We start from the raw sequence: 20094 nt of genomic DNA, 5'->3' as shown, positions 1-20094 counted from the left end.
AAAGGGGATTTCCCACACACAAATTTAGGCAAGCCACTTACCTCGAACCAAGCTCAATCAATCGGTCACAATGCCTTTCCCACGAATATTCGGCTCCGAATGGCCCAAAACTAGCCAAAAGCAATTACATATCATAAATATAACCATAATAGACTCATCTAATTAATGAAATCAACATTTTAACAAAAACTCCAAAATTAACTCGAAAAATTGCCCGTGGGGCCAACGACTCGGAATCGAGTAAAAGTCGCAAAATACGAGCACCCATTCACTCCCGAGTTTACTCGTAACAAAATTGTTCAAATACGATACCAAAATCTCGATCAAAACCCTAAAATTCGGCCTAAGAACTTTTCTCAAATTTTAACCCCAAATCTGAAATTAAACGATGAATTCAAGCATAGATTAGTGGAATATAACCATAAAGGAGTTAAGAATCATTACCCAATCGATATCTCTGAAAATCCCTCAATCCCTCGTCCAAATTACGAGCTCCCAACTCAAGTTTTTGATAAAAATGGCATAACCCCGTTTTTGGAAACTTTAATATTGCCCAGACGCGTCCTTCTTCGCGAACGCGGCCATACCCTTGCATTCGCGAAGTACAATTTACTTTGGCCCAAAAGTCCTCCATCGCGAACGCGACGCACATGTCGTGAACGTGATGCACATGTCGCGAACGCGAAGACCACTCAGCTTGACCCTTTGCGAATATGGGATCTCCATCGGGAACGCGAAGCATGAACGCGTAGCTTCACCGGGATCTCCATCGCAAATGCGGGACCTCCAGTTCTTCTTCGCGAACGCGTAGCTTCGAGGTCCCATACCTTCGCGAACGCGTAGCTTCGAGGTTCCACACCTTTGCGAATGCGAGAGCGACTTCGCGGACGCGATGAGTAATTCAGCTGCCCTTCCCAGATACCTTACTCGAACGAGAGGACTCCCTCACGAATGTGATGAAGAAAATGCCGGCAACAGAACACCAGAAATCTAGTATCTTCCAAAGTTCAAAAGTGATCCGTTAAGCATCCAAAACTCACCCGAGGCCCCCGAGACTACAACCAAACATACCAACAAGTCCTAAAACACTATACGAACTTAGTTGAGCTCTAAAATCACATAAAAAAAATGCTAAAATCATGAATCGCCTTCCAATTCAAAATTAAAGAACTTGAAACTTCAAAATTCTACAACCGATGCCGAAACCTATCAAACCACGTCCGATTGATCCCAAATTTTGTAAACAAGTCATATTCGATATTACAGACCTCTTCCAACTTCCGGAATCAGATTCTGACCCAGATATAAAACATTCCACTACCGGCCCAAAACTCCAAAAATTCAACTTTCGCCATTTCAAGCCTAAATTAGCTACAGAACTCCAAAACACAATCCAGACAAGCCCCTAAACCCAAAATCACCTAACGGAGCTAACTTAACTGAGGGAATTCCATTCCGGAGTCCTCTTCACACAGTTCTGACTACGGTCCAAATCCTAAGGCTTAAGCTCTCATTTAGGGACTAAGTGTCTCAAAACACTCCGAAACTCAAAACCAATCATCCCGGCAAGTCATAATAACAGAAATAGATATGAGGAAAGCAGTTAATAGGGTATCAGGGCTATTACTCTCAAAACGACCGGCCGGGTCGTTACATCTTCCCTCTCTTAAAACAATCGTTCGTCCTCGAACGAGTATAAAGACATACCTGAAACTGTGAAAAGATGAGGGTACTGGTTGCGCATATCCTGCTCGGTCTCCCAAGTCGCCTCCTTGATCGGCTGACCTCTCCACTGGACCTTTACTGAAGCAATATTCTTTGACCTGAGCTTTCTGACCTGCCTGTCCAAAATGACTACTAGCTCCTCAACATAAGATAGATCCTTGTCTAACTGGACTGAACTGAAATCCAATACATGAGTTTGATCACCGTGATACTTCCGGAGCATAGACACGTGGAATACTGGGTGAACTCCTGCTAGGCTGGGAGGCAAGACAAGCTCATAAGCAACCTCCCCAACTCACTGCAATATCTCAAAAGGACCAATGAACCTCGGGCTCAGCTTGCCCTTCTTCCCGAACCTCATGACACCCTTCATAGGCGATACCCGAAGCAAGACCCGCTCACCAACCATAAATTCCAAATCACAAACCTTTCGGTCCGCATAACTCTTCTGCCTGGACTGGGCTGTGCGAAGTCTCTCCTGAATCACCTTCACCTTATCCAGGGCATCCTGGACCAAGTCTGTACCCAATAATCGGGCCTCGCCCGGCTCAAACCATCCCACTGGGGACCGGCACCACCTACCATACAAAGCCTCATACGGTGCCATCTAAATGCTGGACTGGTAACTGTTGTTGTAAGCAAACTCAGCAAGTGGCAAGTATTGGTCCCATGACCCTCCGAACTCCATCACATAGGCACAGAGCATATCCTCAAGAATCTGAATTATATGCTCGGACTGCCCGTCCGTCTGAGGGTGAAAGGTTGTACTCAGCTCCACCCTAGTACCCAACTCCCGTTGTACGTCTCTCCAAAACTGTGATGTGAACTGTGTACCTCTGTCTGAAATGATGGATAATGGAATACCATGAAGGCGGACAATCTATCTGATATAAATCTCAGCCAACCTCTCAGAAGAATAAGTGGTCAATACTGGAATAAAATGAGCTGACTTGGTCAGCCGATCCACGATCACCCAAATAGCGTCGAACTTTCTCAAACTCCGTGGAAGTACAACTACAAAGTCCATGGTGATCCGTTCCCACTTTCACTCTGGGATCTCTAATCTCTGAAGTAATCCACCCGGCCTCTGGTGCTCATATTTGACCTGCTGACAGTTTAGACATTTGGCCACAAACCCAACTATAACCTTCTTCATCCTCCTCCACCAATAGTGTTGTCTCAAATCCTAGTACATCTTCGTGGCACCGGGATGAATGGACTACCGCGAGCTGTGGGCCTCCTCGAGAATCAACTCCCGAAGCCCATCTACATTGGGCACACAGATCCGGCCCTACATCCTCATCACATTGTCATCACCAATAGTCACATCTCTGGCATCACCTCGCCGAACCCTGTCCTGAAGAACTAGAAGATGAGGATCATCATACTGGCGCTCCCTGATATGGTCATAAAGAGAAGACTGAGCAACCACACAAGCTAATATCCGACCAGGCTCTGAAATATCCAATCTCACGAACTGACTGGCTAAGGCCTGAACATCCAAGGCTAAGGGCCTCTCAGCTGCCGGAAGATATGCCAAACTCCCCAAACTCTCTACCCGGCGACTCAAGGCGTCGGCCACTACATTGGCCTTCCCCGAGTGGTATAATATAGTGATATCATAGTCGTTAAGTAGCTCCAACCACCTCCACTGACGCAAATTAAGGTCCTTCTACTGAACAAGTGCTGCAAACTCCGGTGATCAGTGTAAATCTCACAGGGAACACCGTACAAATAATGACGCTAGATCTTCAAGGCGTGAACAATAGACGCTAACTCGAGATCATGAACTTGATAATTCTTCTCATGCACCTTCAACTGTCTAGACGTGTAGGCAATAACCCTACCGTCATGCATCAATAGCGCTCCAAGGCCAATCCTCGAGGCATCACAATAGTAGTGTAGGACCCCGAACCTGTAGGCAATACTAATACTGGGGCTCTAGTCAAAGTGTCTTGAGCTTCTGAAAGCTCTCCTCACACTCCTCGGTCCACCTGAACGGAGCACCCTTCTGGGTCAGCATGGTCATAGGTGCTGCAATGGATTCAAACCCCCCCACAAAGTGACGGTAATACCCCGCCAAATAAAGGAAACTACGGATCTCCGTAGCTGATGACGGTCTAGGCCAACTCTGTACTGCCTCCACCTTCTTCGGATCTACCTTGATCCCATCACAAGACACTATGTGGCCCAAGAATGCCACTGAATCAAGCCCGAATTCACACTTAGAAAATTTTGCATACAACCTCTTCTCCCCCAAAGTCTGAATCACGGTCCTCAGGTGTTGCTCATGATCTTCCCGAGACCGGGAATATACTAGGATGTAGTCAATAAACACAATGACAAAGGAATCAAGATAAGGCTGGAACACACTGTGCATCAAATGCATAAAGGCTGCTGGGGCATTGGTCAGCCCAAATGACATGACAAGAAACTCATAGTGACCATATCTGGTCCTGAAAGTAGTCTTCGGGATATCCGGCTCCTGAATCTTTAACTGATGATAGCTAGAATGCAAGTCAATCTTGGAAAACACCCTGGCACCCTGTAACTGATCAAATAAGTCATCAATACGAGGCAATGGGTACCTGTTCTTCACTGTGACTTTGTTCAACTAGCGGTAATCAATACACATCCGCATAGAACCATCCTTCTTCTTCACAAATAAGATAGGAGCACCCCAAGGTGACACACTGGGCCGAATGAAGCCTTTATCAAGCAATTCTTGTAACTAATCTTTCAACTCCTTCAATTCAGGAGGAGCCATACGATATGGAGGAATAGAGATAGGTTGAGTACCCGACAACAAATCAATGCCAAAATCAATATCTCTGTCGGGCGGCATGCCCAAAAGATTAGCTGGAAACACATCTGGAAAGTCCCTCACTACTGGAATTGACTCAACTGTAGGGGTATCAATACTGACATCTCTCACATAAGATAGATACGCGTCACACCCCTTCTCAACCATTCGTTGAGCTTTAAGAAAAGAAATAACTCTGCTAGGATTATACTCTAAGGTACCTCTCCACTCTAATCGTGGTAAACCTGGTATAGCCAGCGTCACGGTTTTAGTGTGACAATCAAGAATAGCATAATGGGGCGACAACTAGTCCATGCCCAAAATAATATCAAAGTCCACCATGCTGAGCAATAATAAATTGGCTTTGGTCTTAAAACCACTAAGAGCAATGAAACACGACCGATACACGCGGTCCACAATAAGAGAATCTCCCGCAGGAGTAGATACATAAATAGGGGAACTCAAAGAATCCCGAGATATCCCCAAATGTGGAGCAAAATAAAAAGACACATATGAATACGTAGAGCCTGGGTCAAATAATACTGATGCATCCCTATGACAGACAGGGACGATACCTGTGATGACTGAATCTGAAACAACGGCCTCTGAACGGGATGGAAGGGCATAGTACCTGGCTTGGCCTCCCCCTCTAGGGAGACCTCGACCTCCCCAACCTCCACCTCAAGTTGGCTAAGGAGGTGGGGTGCCAGCTGGGGCTGGAAGAATGGCCGGAGGACCCGGTGGAGCACGTGGAGGCTAATACGTCTGTGGAGGTGCACCCTTCCTGGCTCTGGGGTAATCTCTAACGATGTGACGAGTGTCACCATACTCAAAACAACCCCTCGGAGGATGTGGTGGCTGAGACTGACTCGGACCTGGCCTGCTGGACTGGCCGGTAATAGCACCTCGATTAGGAGGCATACTGGATACTGGCGGTGCATAATAGGGCCCCTGGGGTCTAGGAGGAGTTGGAACACCGCTGGCTACTGGAAGAGCTGAATGAACAGGGCGACTCACAAAACCCCTACCATAGCATGCTGCTGGCGCACGAGCTCCTGAATAATGACCAGTCTCTCGAGACCTCTTGGCCTCTCTCTCCTCTCTGTCCCGGGAGAACATGCCCTCTACTCTCCTGGCAATGCTCACTGCCTGCTGATAAGTGATGTCCATCTCCAACTCCCTGGCCATACTGGTCCGAATACTGGGGTTGAATCCCTCTATGAAGCGACGAACCCTCTCTCTGACTGTAGTAACCAGAGCCGGTGCATGGCGAGCTAACTCACTGAAATGGACTGCATACTCCGACACTGTCATAGCACCCTGACGCAGCTGCTCAAACTCTGCGCGCCAAGCATCCCTGAGGCTCTGGGGAACATACTCACGCAAGAACATCTTTAAAAATTGAGTGCATGTGAGTGAGGCTGCCTCGTCTGGACTACTCAGCTCATAGGCACGCCACCACTGATATGTCACTCCCCTCAGCTGGAAAGCGGTGAAAGAAACCCCACTCGTCTCCACAATGCCCATAGTGCGGAGAATACGATGACACTCCTCAAGAAAACCCAAAGCATCATCTGAAGCTAGTCTACTGAAAGTAGGTGGGTGGTACTTCTTGTACCTCTCAAGTCTAAGTTGCTCTGCTTCAGAAGCAGCTACCCTGATCTCATGCTGAACTGGAGCCACTGGGGGCATAGGAATATACTCTGGGGCCTGATCAACCTGGACCCTCTGCTCGGGAGTGCGGGCTGCGGGAGTCTGTGCCCCTCCCCCGGCCTGCGATGTAGTGGGAGCTATCGAAAATAGTCTAGCCTGAGCTAGAGTGCTGAATATGCTCATGAACTGAGCTAAAGTCTCCTAGAGGAGTAGCAATAGGGATCTCCGGTGTTGGCCCTCCAGCTGGAGCTACTGGGGGATCCTCTAACACAGCTCTCGCAGGTGCTCGGGCTACACTGCGTGGTCGTCCTCTACCCCGACCCCGGCCTCTGATGACTCTGACAGGGGGATCGGGTGCCTGATCGTCGGTCCTCCCGGTATGGGTCCTCACCATCTATGAGAAAGAATAGAATAGAATCTTAGAATTTTTTTTGGTGTCAATAACTCGCACGACAAGGAAATCAAAGAAATATGATTGTTCTTAGCAGTTACATAGCCTCCCGAAGATAAGTACGGACGCCTCCGCAACGATCCACGAGATTCTAATAAACCTGTTTGTGAATCACGACACCTATGAACCTAGAGCTCTGATACCAACTTGTCACGACCCAATTTCCCCTCCGTGTGACGTCGTGACGGCACCTAGTCTCTACAACTAGGTAAGCCTAACATTTTTTCGGAATAATGAAATAAAAAAATATGAATTTAACCAATTATTCAACAATATACAACAAATCCCAAACCCCGGAACATCCTGAATCACAAACTACAAAAAGAAAAATCTAGTGTCTCTATACATCAAAGTCTAACAAGGAAAAATACAAAAGATAATGGACATGAGAAAGAGTAGAAGGGGACTCCGAGGTCTGCGGACGCGGAAGATATACCTTGAAGTCTCCAAAGCTGTCCCGGCTCACTAATTGTGCGGCTAATAAGGTGCACCTGGATCTGCACACAAAAAACATATGCAGAGAGTAGCATGAGTACACCACAATCGGTACCCAGTAAGTGCCAAGCCTAACCTCGTTCGAGTAGTGACGAGGTTAGGTTAAGGCCCTACCGGAATAAATATAATAAATTAAATAGTAAAAAGATATAAGTAAGTTTTACGGTAAATAGTTAAATAAAATCTTTCAAAGAAATTTAACAGTCAAGGGAACCCTCTGCTCAAAACAAGGTATACACAATGTGGAATCTCCCGGGATACCGTCCCATAGTTCCGAATAAATATGTAGTACATGGGGATCTCCCGGAATACGTCTGTAGTCCCAAAGTAAATATGTAGTGCTGGGGGATCTCCCAAAATACGTCCGTAGTCCCAAAACAAATATGCAAGATAGGGGGATCTCCCGAAATACGTCTGTAGTCCCAATTTAAATATGCAAGACAGGGGAATCTCCCGGAATACGTCCGTAGTCCCAATTTAAATATGCAAGACAGGGGGATCTCCCGGAATACCGTTCTGTAGTCCCAAAGTAAATATGCAGTGCTAAAGATAGAAATACAACTACAACACGAAAGTTTTACAATTTAGGCTAGGTACCAGTCAGGGAAGGAGCGGGAAATTCACTAAGCATGCTGCACATAATTCACATAAACAACTAAGACACGTAGACATGTTGTAATAGACTTAACTTGATAGCTACACATATTGGAATAACTTAATTAAGAATAAAATAGATTTGTACTCATTAAAATGGTATAACTCAAAATGACAGGAAAACATGTTGCTGCTTAGTAAGAAAATCGGGTTTTTACCACAACTAACCCGTGTACGTACTCGTCACCTCACGTACACGGCGCTCACATATCACAATAGTTTCAAATCTTAAGGGGATTTCCCACCCCACAAAGTTTGGCAAGCCACGTACCTCGAACCAATCTCAATCAACCGGTCACAATGCTTTTCCCACGAATATTCGGCTCCGAATGGCCCAAATCTAGCCAAAAGCAATTACATATCATAAATACAACCATAATAGACTCATCTAATTAATGAAATCAACATTTTAACAAAAATTCCGAAATTAACTCGAAAAGATCGCACGTGGGGCCCACGACTCAGAATCGAGTAAAAGTCGCAAAATACAAACACACATTCACTCCCGAGTTTACTCGTACCAAAATTGTTCAAATCCGATACCAAAATCTCGATTAAAACCCCAAAATTCGGCCTAAGAACTTTTCTCAAATTTTCATCCCAAATCCGAAATTAAACGATGCATTCAAGCATAGATTAGTGGAATATAACCATAAAGGAGTTACGAATCATTACCCAATCGATATCTCTGAAAGTCCCTCAATTCCTCGTCCAAAATCCTAGCTCCCAACTCAAGTTTTTGATAAAAATGGCATAAACCCCATTTTTGGAAACTTTAATACTGCCCAGACGCGTCCTTCTTCGCGAACGCGGCCACACCCTCGTGTTCGCAAAGTACAATTTACTTCGGCCCAAAAATCCTCCATCGTGAACGCGATGCACATGTCACGAATGTGAAGACCACTCAGCTTTACCCTTCATGAACACGGGATCTCCATCGCAAACACGAAGCATGAAATCTGGCCTGCCTCCAGTTCTTCTTCGCGAACGCGAGGACCATGTCGCGAACGCGTAGCTTCGAGGTTCCACACCTTCGCAAATGCGAGTGCGACATCGCGGACGCGAAGAGTAATTCAGCTGCCCTTCCCAAATACCTTACACGAACGTGAGGACTCCCTCGCGAACGCGATGAAGAAAATGCCTGCAACAGAACACGAGAAATATGCTATCTTTGAAAGTCCAAAAGTGATCCGTTAAGCATCCGAAACTCACTCGAGGCCCCCGGGACCTCAAGCAAACATACCAAAAAGTCCTAAAATACCATACGAACTTAGTCGAGCTCTCAAATCACACAAAAAAAAATGCTAAAATCACGAATCACCTTCCAATTCAAACTTAAAGAACTTGAAACTTCAAAATTCTACAACCGATGCCGAAACCTATCAAACCACGTCCAATTGACCCCAAATTTTGCACGTAAGTCATATTCAATATTACGGACCTATTCCAACTTCTGGAATCAGATTCCGACCCCGATATCAAAAATTCCACTACCGACCCAAAAATCCAAAAATTTGACTTTTGCCATTTCAAGCCTAAATGAGCTACGGACCTCCAAAACACAATCCGGACACACCACTAAACCCAAAATCATCTAACGGAGCTAACGGAACTGACAGAATTCCATTTCGGAGTCATCTTCATATAGTTCTGACTACGGTCCAAATCCCAAGGCTTAAGCTCTCATTTAGGGACTAAGTGTCCCAAAACACTCCGAAACTCAAAACCAATCATCCTGGCAAGTCAAAATAGTAGAAATAGATATGGGGAAAGCATTTAATAGGGGATCAGGGCTATTACTCTCAAAACGACCGGCCAGGTCGTTACAAGAACTGAGGACGAGATCCTCGCATTTTAATATAAATTGATATGTTTAAAATGAGACACCAGCTTCGGTGAAATTTATATAAGGACGAGATCCTTTTGAGGAAATTCCTGTATTTAACTTCTCCCTTGTGAAATTAAATTTGTACTATAGCAATAATAGGGAGTCATGCATGTTAGGCTTATTTGAAAATTCTTGTATTAAATTCCTTGTGCATACTTGCCAAATTCGTGTTGTAATTATTGATGTTTAACCTACGAGGTAGGTGCCCGCCCAGGTGGCATTAAATGTAACTTGTTAATTCGGGTAAATAATTATGAGGTCTTCATGCCTCGCATCTCGTTATCAGTATTGTGAAGGTTTGAAATGATATTTTTGTTAACATGAAGTTAATTGATGATTTTGTAATTGATTATGAACAAATATTAAGACCAGATTGACCTAGAAGGGTGCCCCATTTAGATGGCCAGCCGAGTGTGAGTTGAGCTTTCAGAAGCTTAAGACTGTTTTAACTATGGCGCCAATGTTGGTATTACTCATAGGTTTCGGATCTTGTATGGTGTATTGTGATGTATCTTGCATTGGGCTTGGTGAAGTATTGATGCAGGATGACAGGGTGATTGCATATACATTGCGGCAGTTGAAAGTTCATGAGAAGAATTATCATGTTCATGACTTAGAATTGGCAGCCATTGTTCATGCGCTGAAGATTTGGAGGCATTACCTTCATGGTATCTCGTGTGAGGTATTTACTGATCATCATAGTCTACAGTATCTTTTCAAACAAAAAGATCTCAATTTGAGGTAGAGAATATGGTTGGAGTTGTTGAAGGACTATGATATCACCATTTTGTATCACTCCAGAGAGGCTAATATAGTGGCCAATGCTTTGAGTAGAAAGGCTATGAGTATGGGCAGCCTTGCTTATATTCCGGTTGGTGAGAGACTGTTAGCTGCAGATGTCCAGACTTTGACTAATCAATTCGTGAGGTTAGATGTTTCAGAACCCAGACAGGTTCTAGCCTACACAGTCGCTTGGTCTTCTTTATATGACCGCATCAGAGAGCGACAATATGATGATCCTCATTTTCTTGTCCTTAAGGACACGGTGTGGCATGATGGTGCCAAGCAGGTTGTTGTGGGAGATGATGGAGTTCTGCGGATGCAGGGTCGTATTTGTGTTCCTAATATGGATGGGTTTCGTGAATTAATTCTTGAAGAGGCCCATAGTTTCCGGTATTAAATTCATATGGGTGTCGCCAAAATATATCAAGATTTACGGCAACATTATTGGTGGAGGAGAATCAAGAAGGATAACTGTCAACAAGTCAAGTATGAGCATCAGAGACTAGGTGATTTTCTTCAGAAGTTAGAAATTCCTGAGTGGAAGTGTGAGAGTATCACTATGGATTTTGTTGTTAGGTTACCACAGACTCAGAGAAAGTTTGACATAGTATGGGTCATTATGGACAGGTTGAAAAAGTCAGCACATTTCATTCCAGTGGCTGTTACCTATTCTTCAGAGCGGTTAGCGGAGATTTACATTCGTGAGATTATACGGCTTCACGGTGTTCCCGTATCTTTCATTTTCGATCGAGGTACACAGTTCACCTCACACTTCTGGAGGGCTGTGTATCGTGAGTTAGGCACGCGGGTTGAGTTGAGTATAGCATTTCATCCACAGACAGACGGACAGTCAGAGAGCACTATTTAGATATTGGAAGATATGTTTCATGCTTGTGTTATAGACTTTGGAGGTTCATGGGATCAGTTTTTGCCACTTGCGGAGTTTGCCTATAATAACAGCTACCAGTCGAGCATTCAAAAGGCTCCATATGAAGCATTATACGGGAGACGATGTCGTTCGCCAGTTGGATGGTTTGAACCGGGAAAGGCTTGGTTGTTGGGTACCGATTTGGTACAGGATGCTTTGGATAAGGTCAAAGTTATTCAGGATCGACTTCGCACAGCTCAGTCTAGGCAAAAGAGTTATGCCGACCGTAAAGTTTGTGATGTTGCATTCATGGTTGGAAAAAAAGTATTGCTCTGGGTTCCACCTATGAAAAGTGTAATGAGGTTTGGAAAGAAGGGCAAGTTGAGCCCTAGGTATATAGGACCCTTCGAAATTCTTAAAAGGGTGGACGAAGTGGCCTACAGGCTTGCATTACCACCTAGTTTATCAGCGGTTCATCCGGTGTTCCATATGTCTATGCTCCGAAAATATCATGGTGATCCGTCCCATGTGTTAGATTTCAGCTCAGTCCAATTGGACAAGGATTTGACTTACGAGGACGAGCCGGTAGCTATTCTAGCCCGGCAGGTCCAAAAGTTGATGTCTAAGAGTTATCCATCAGTTCGAGTGCAATGGAGAGGTCAGCATATACAAGAATCTACCTGGGAGTCCGAGTCAGACATGCGGAGTAAATATCTACACCTTTTCACCAGATCAGGTACTTTTCTAATTCCGTTCCAGGACGAACGTTTGTATTAGAGGTGGAGAATGTGATGACCCAAAAGGTCATCTTTAAATATAATAATTATTTCTGTATTCTAAGACCTCGAAAAGCATTATTCATCATTTTTCGACTTGCGTGCGTAGTCCGTATAATTTTGCGGAAAGTTTTTATATGAAAAATGGATTAAAATGTGAAATAGAGCCTTAAAACTCAACTGAGTTGACTTTGGTCAACATTTTGAGCAAACAGACTTGGATCAGCATTTTGACAGTTCTGGTAGGTCTGTATCATAATTTAGGACTTGGAGGTATGCCCGGAATTTAATTTGGAGGTCCCTAGCTTGAATTATCGCCAGTTGGCGAAAACTAGAAGCCTAAAGGCTTAAAGATTTCAAAGTTTTACTTAAAATTGACTTTTATTGATATCGGGGTCGGATTCGTATCCTAAAAATTTTCATAGGCCTGTTATGTTATTTATGACTTGAGTGCAAAATTTGAGGTCAATCAGACTTGATTTGGTAGGTTTCGACATCGAATATAAAAGTTAAAAATTCTTAAGTTCCTTACGCTTGAATTGTGGTATGATTTGTGGTTTTAGAGTTGCTTGATGTGATTTGAGGTTTCGACTAAGTTCATATGATATTTTAGGACATGGTGGTGTTTTTGGTTGAGGTTTCGGGGGCCTCGGGTGAGTTTCAGATAGTTAACGGGTTGAATTTTGGACTTGAAACTTTACTGTAATTTTTCTGATGCACTGTCTGGTTTTGTTCTTCGCGTTCGCGATAGGGGTCTCGCGTTCGCGAAGAGGAACTGGAGGCAGGCAAAATTTACTCTTCGCGTTCGCGAAGAGGGGACTGCGTTCAGGAAGAAGAAATTGGGGGCAACACAAAAATGTGCTTCGCGAACGCGAGAGTACTATAGCATTCGCGAAGAAGAAATTTCTGGACAGCAGAACTTAAGTTCTGGAAATGGGATTTTGTCCCCCTTTTCATTAAAGATTTGGATCTCAGGTAAGGCGATTTTCACAAGAAAACATTGGGGTAAATTTTTATTATCCTATATTGATTATATTTCATGATTCCATACTCATTTACATCATGAATCCGTGAATTTATGGAAGAAAAATCAGATTTTTATAAAACCTTCCAAAAATGTATAATGAAGATTTGAAAGCCAATCCGATGTCGGAATTTGATAATATTTGTATGATTGAACTCGTATCGGAACGAGTGTTCGGATTGCGAAAGTTTTTTCGAGATTCGAGATGTGGGCTCCACTGATAAATTTTAAGATGAATCTCGGATTTTAATCCGGAAAATTAGTAAATTCATATGGAATTAATTCTTACGATTTATATTGAGTATATTAAATTGTTTATGACTAGATTTGAGGATTTCAGACATGAATTAGCGAGGCAAAGGTTTATTGGATTCTTGATTTGGTTGCAAAGCGAGGAAAGTATCGTGGTTAACCTTGACTTGAGGGAATAGAACCCTTGAATGATTTGTTAGATGAAATTCATGTGAACGACGAATATGCGAGGTGACGAGGATCTATACGTCGTCAAATTAATTATTTGCATAATTATTTGAAATCATAAATTGTTTAAGACATGAATTAATTATTATATTAATTATTTCTCTCATATTCTATGCTCAATATTATGCCTTGAATTCCTGCAATAATTGTTACATGCTTATTTGATTTATGTGTCTTAATTGCTACTGGACATTTAGCATATTAAATATTAAACTGCATTTTTTCTCCCTAATTTTTACAATTAATTGCTACTTGTCATTGTTTGTTTCATAAATAAATTATAAGTATTGTTTTCCTTGATGCTTAATAGTTTCTCATTGAATGTGGTATTTATTGGAGTATTTTTATTACATTTAAGAGTTGTTAAATATATTGTGGATCGGATTGCGCGACGCAACAGAATTATTTAAAAGTTTATACTGGGGGATCGGGTTGCACGCCACAACAAATTTATTTAAAAGTTTATATTGGGGGATCAGGTTGCACACCGCAACAGATTTATTTAAAAGTTTATATTGAGGGATCGGGTTGCACGCAGCAACAGATTTATTTAAAAGTTTATATTGGGGGGATCAGGTTGCATGCTGCAATGGAAACAAGTTGAGGGATTGTGACTGCTGAATTGACTTTAATTATTGATATTATTTACCGGTCTTACTACTATTCCCGTTATTATTATTATTATTATTATTATTATTATTATTGTGTACAGGTTAATGTAAGTGGCATGCCTTAGCCTCGTCACTACTTCGTCGAGGTTAGGCGCGGCACTTACCAGTACATGGGGTCGGTTGTACTTATACTACACTCTGCACTTCTTGCGCAGATTTTGGAGTTGGTCCTAGTGGCGTACTGTAGATTTCCCGGATACAGCTACCAGTGGAGACTTGATGTATAACTGTACAGCATTCGCGGTTCGGAAGTCCCCTTCTATCTTATCTCAGCTGTGTATTATATTTCAAACAGTTTGAATTTTATTCAGACCTTTATTTGTATGATTCTAGAAACTCGTGCACTTGTGACTCCAGTTCTGGGATGGTATTTAGATATCGCGATGATTATGGATTATTCACTTTATTTCAGACTTTATTTCTTTATTTGTTTCCTTGTTATTAATTAATTTAAAATTTTGTTAAAATGGCTAGTTATATTCTAACGTTGGCTTGCCTAGCAAGTGAAATGTCAGGCGCTATCACGGTCCCGAAGGTGGAAATTTCGGGTCTTGACATCTTATAAAATAACTTAGGCTCAATAATCAAGTCTTGCATTCCAAAGCAATTAATTAGCTAACTAACTTAAACTCTTTTAATATCCTATAATTCAAGAGTGCTAACAGATTATGAGAAAGCAAAATGAATTACGAATTAACTCAAGACTCATAGCAATAAGTAAAAGAAAAGGCATATAAATAAATGTCTCGGATCAGAAAAGATAAATGGAATACTCTGAATATGCTAGTATGCTTTAGGCGCGTGTTAACCAATTAATTATCGTGATTATGTACACATTCGTGTGACATAGTTGTGATTTCTCAAATTAAAGGCAAAGTATGCATTCACGCAACTTTGACAAAATAATCTTAAAAATAATAAAGTGTTATTAATTATGTACACGTTTACGTGACATGTTTCATGACACACCAAAAAAAATGAATACACGTATGCGTGATTCGTTTCAAGATAATTTCATAATTAAAAATAATCAAGTAATTAAAAGTGGTTTAAGACAAAATACACAAAGTTCCCTAGAACCTAATATATCCAAAATTGATTAAGCTAGGTATAATTATTAAAGCGACCTGTGCTTGAACCACGGAACTCGGGAGTGCCTCACACCTTCTCCCAGGTTAACAGAATTCCTTACTCGCTCTTCTGTGTTTCGCAGACTTAAACAAAGTCAATTTCCTTAAATTGGAATTTTAAAATAAATGGTGACTTGGGACACCGTAAACATTTATTCCAAGTGGTGACTCTTTAAAATAAAATAAATTAATTCCTTTTCAAATTATGTCACTTAAATTGGAAAAACTCCTTTGCCACCATTCCCCCGGAAAAAAGAAAGAGTGACAGTTAGCAATGGTTGAATCGGCATGATGTGGCAATGATCAGTTCCTTCAACTATCAATAGATAACTGATAAAAATGCCGCTCGGCATGTACAATAACCAACACCCTAGTAATACACGATATTCCCAAAACCCGGAACATCATAAGTGTCGTGCCCCAAACCTGGGGGGCGAGACCGGCACCCGGTGCCTCACCTATCCATGCGTACCAACTTGCGACTAAGGGACTCTAAACATATAATGTCATACTTTGGCCATGGGCCACATTGCAAGACAATTGCAAATGCTGACTAAACATCAATATAAAGCTGGGCCGACAAGGCCGCCATAACTACTACAGCTGGTAAACCAATAAAATATACATAAAAGGCTTACAAGCCCAACATACTGCACTAACTGATAGGATATGTCTACAAGCCTCTACTGATGGATGTATTGTGATCGGAACAGGGCCCCGACCTACTCATAACATATATACATATATACACAAGATGTACATAAAGCTCTAGACCCGACAACTCCGAAGCGCATGGAGCTTACCGATCTAGCTGAACTCGGGCAACGCCTAATAAGGAGGTCTACCTGTCAGTCTGTTTGAACCTGCATGCATGAAATGCAGCGCCCCCAGAAAAGGAACGTCATTACGAAATAATGTACGGAGTATGTAAGGAAATATACTGAAAGCTGAAACTGAACTGATAATATAATAACTAAAAGTAACTGGGAGTCAAAAATAATCTGAAGATATGCTTACCTGCTGATACTGACTCAACTCTCTCAATATAGTAAGTAAAATAGTTGTCCGGCCTTATAAGGCTCGGTATATATATAACTGCTATGCTGTAGTAGGCTCACTCATAGGCGCTCGGCCATACTAGGCTCTGTATCTCGGCCATTATAGGCTCGCTCTAGGCGCTCGGCCACAGTTGGCTTGGTATATAACTTACCATCTGATCAGAGGTTGCCCAATAGGGGCCTGCCCATCGATTATAGCTCGATGGTAATGAAAATAATGTAATACTATATATATAGGCTCTTTGCTCTCTTGACAGGAAGAAGACAATACTCAATTAAATATGAAGTCCCGATATGGAGAATACTATAATTTATGAAACTAGGATAATGTATATAAATTCGGGAGTATGAACTTCTCTTTATGCCTTGTTATCAAATACATGTAATTACGAGATCATGCCAAAATGAAGGAAGGGATTATCCTTAACATACCTGAGCTGGTTCTCTGGACAACCCTTCTAGCACACGACAATTATGACAAAATTCATGACGGCAAGATAGGAGTAGGGAAAAATCCGTATGATATTCTTGAGAAAGATTATACCGGGCTTCTTTAGAATTGCCAAACAAATGTCACGTTGCTATGAGCTTGAATTCTTGAATTCTTATTGAATCAGAAAATGTCACGTTACTAAGCTTCATATGAAATTGTTGAGAATCTTGTTGAATTTCTAATATTGTTGAAGATACTGATGAAAATCTCACGTTAATATGCATCTCTTTTAAGTTAGAGATAACTTTTTGTTAGAATTGATGTGGGCCCCACCTAATAAGCTTACTTTAGCCACCAAATCTCTTAAAATGTGACACCTTGCAATTCAATTTAAGAGTCATTAAGTTGAATAGTGGGCTGCCATGTTACAACCTTATCCACCAAATTGTCCACTTGATTTGTTAACTTGTTAATCTCCCACTAATCAATAATTAACCAATTACCTACATAATTAAAAATTATCTCAAATTACTTAAAATACTACTCACTTTTAACACACTTTATACACTTTACTATAATGGTCATGTGGTACCTTGTATGACACTAGTCCATAAATACGGGGTATTATGGCTTGGATCATATTTTATCCCAAATCGCCAAACTTCGACGAAACTCATTTTCTTCGATTTGCTTACCCTTTCTCCTTCACGAATTTACTCATCACTTGTTTGAAATAGCATAATTCTTAAAACCTCAAAATAATCTCATTCCCGGACTTATGTTGATTAACTTACGATGAAATTTTAACGTATGAAAATGCGGGATGTAACATCTCATTTCCGAGCTTTTATCAATTTATTTATGGCGTACTTTCACGTACGAAAAATATGGGGTATAACATCATTCCTCCCTTTGGAACATTCGTCCTCAAATGTTGACTGATGCACTTATCATTCTCGTAACCCATAGCTCTTGCTAATACATTAGTACTCCTCTTTCCATCTAGGCAACTATTCTATGAATGAATCCCAAAGGCCAGGGCATTACCCCCTTTAGGCCTCTTTCTCACACCACAACTCGTGATCGGAATCCTTCCAATCTTGTGACTGTTGCTACCTTCTATCATGTAGCATGTATGACTCTGACCTTGTAAGTGTGCCTATGCGACTCTTCTCTCCTTTTTCCTCCAGCTTTTAGCCAATCTCTAGGCCTCGCCTTGTAAACATATACAGAGCTTGATAAGATCTCTCTCTGGGCATCTATAGGTATACTGAAGTTCTTCGCTCGGTACTTTGTCGAACCTATGAATGTTGCTATATCTTATTTCATAGACCCAGTTATCTATCCGTATGACTTTATTGCATCTAGATAGGGCATACTATACCATAACTCTTACTTCAATTTATCGTTATTGAGGTCTGCTTCCAAACTCCAGGTTACTATCGTTGCTTATCCTATATGTATAAGTCTAAGTCTAAGTTCTTTAATGCTTCCTCATTACTGTTCATCTTAAGAATGATGGCCTAATCTCATCTCATACTTTGTGACTTTTGTCCATCCATTATTGATACACCTCAATATTAATCTACAATCCATAATCATATTTTATCGCATCCTAACGTGATTTACCTTATGTGGGTATTTTAATCCTATACAATTCATGAAATCATTACTCAATCGAAGGTCCAAACATCATCCTTCATCTATGACAATTACACCTTCATTCTACTACCAGGACAACATTCCATCTCTTCTAAATGCTACCAGTCTTAGACTCCTTTGAGTTCATTCAAGCTATACAGAACTTTCTATAACTTAGACAAACCATCATCTCTCTTGTTTTCATGGGCGTAACCCCGAGGACTTATCCATTTTCTTCACTTCTTACTTGCCTTTTCTTATCCTTACTCGTGTCTTTCTAAAACCTTGTCGCTCTACCATACTTTAGCTTGCGACCTACATATATCTATTTATATTACTTGTAACCTCTCTTCAACTTGCTTTCACCATAGATTTCCTTATGTTGTACTGGAACATCAAGAGAGACATCACATCGTCTCTAACTCTTCTTTACTCTCTTAACTAGACCTCTCAGTACCTAGAAACCATAGGTTGGAAGATATGCCACTAACGACGCCGCTATCAATACTGAATCCCAGTGCTTCCAGCCTTCTATCCTAAGTATGGACTATTCACAACCTTCTGCATTTGAGTATCTCGTGCGTTATTCCTTTTACCTTATTTACCTTAAAATCTCGCATTACTTCTTTTATTTCTTTCATAATCTCCCTTCCATATAGGTATGATTCACATCGACAACTTGAAGCTTTATTATAATACTTGTATCTCTGGTGCATACACAATCCGGTGGGAGCTTCATACTGACTTCTTATGAGGCTGGTACTCTTCTAACTGGATTTATCATAGAGACGTTACAGAATATGGCTATTGTACTCTCTCTCTCTCTCTCTCTTGTACCTTTGATATTAAAGTGATCCTGCAATGTTCTCAATCACCATGCCCATAATTGTTTGGGTTTAATAATCAAACTCTTGATTTACTTAGTCGATGTAACTCATTAGTTTCCTCTTCCCTCTGATCAACCTTTATGTAGGCTTAAGCTATCTTCTGATCTGCGGCTCATGGTGTTAGTTATTAATTTTAGCCTTTCATGGAGCTATGGAATATCCATGATACAGTCAATTAAAAATTCAATCCTTTGTCTATGACCCAGACTCAATTCTTCCTTCTAACTTATACCGGAACCTTCTATGGCTGTATGATTGTCAACATATATGCTGCATGGATAATAATACGAATTCTTAAATGCGTTCATAACGTAACCAACTCTGGATCATTGATCGAATAATTCCTTTCGTTCATTCTCAGCTTTCTTTAAACGCAAGAAATTACTTTTCCTGGTCGTTCTGCAACTTGTTGCGTGCATACTTAACTTATTTTAGTGGCCATACATATTGGAAGTAAATTCAACTCATATGATCTTGACTATCACTTCTAATATTTTTTTTTACTTCCCGTCTATTAGCCACGGGAGGTGCCACTTTCTTAGGTAGTGCATACAACCTTGTTGCGAGGCTTGTTATTATAAGACCATTCCCTCTTTGGGTCACTGAGCTTAGGTTGAAGCCTTCTTCCTTAGTTCCTCAGCTAGTCTTTCATTGTAGTACTTTAGGGAGGACCT

The sequence above is a fragment of the Nicotiana tomentosiformis genome, chromosome 3 (assembly GCF_000390325.3).
Source record: "Nicotiana tomentosiformis chromosome 3, ASM39032v3, whole genome shotgun sequence".
NCBI classification, from domain to species: Eukaryota; Viridiplantae; Streptophyta; class Magnoliopsida; order Solanales; family Solanaceae; genus Nicotiana; species Nicotiana tomentosiformis.
Note: the sequence above shows the minus strand (reverse complement) of the source record.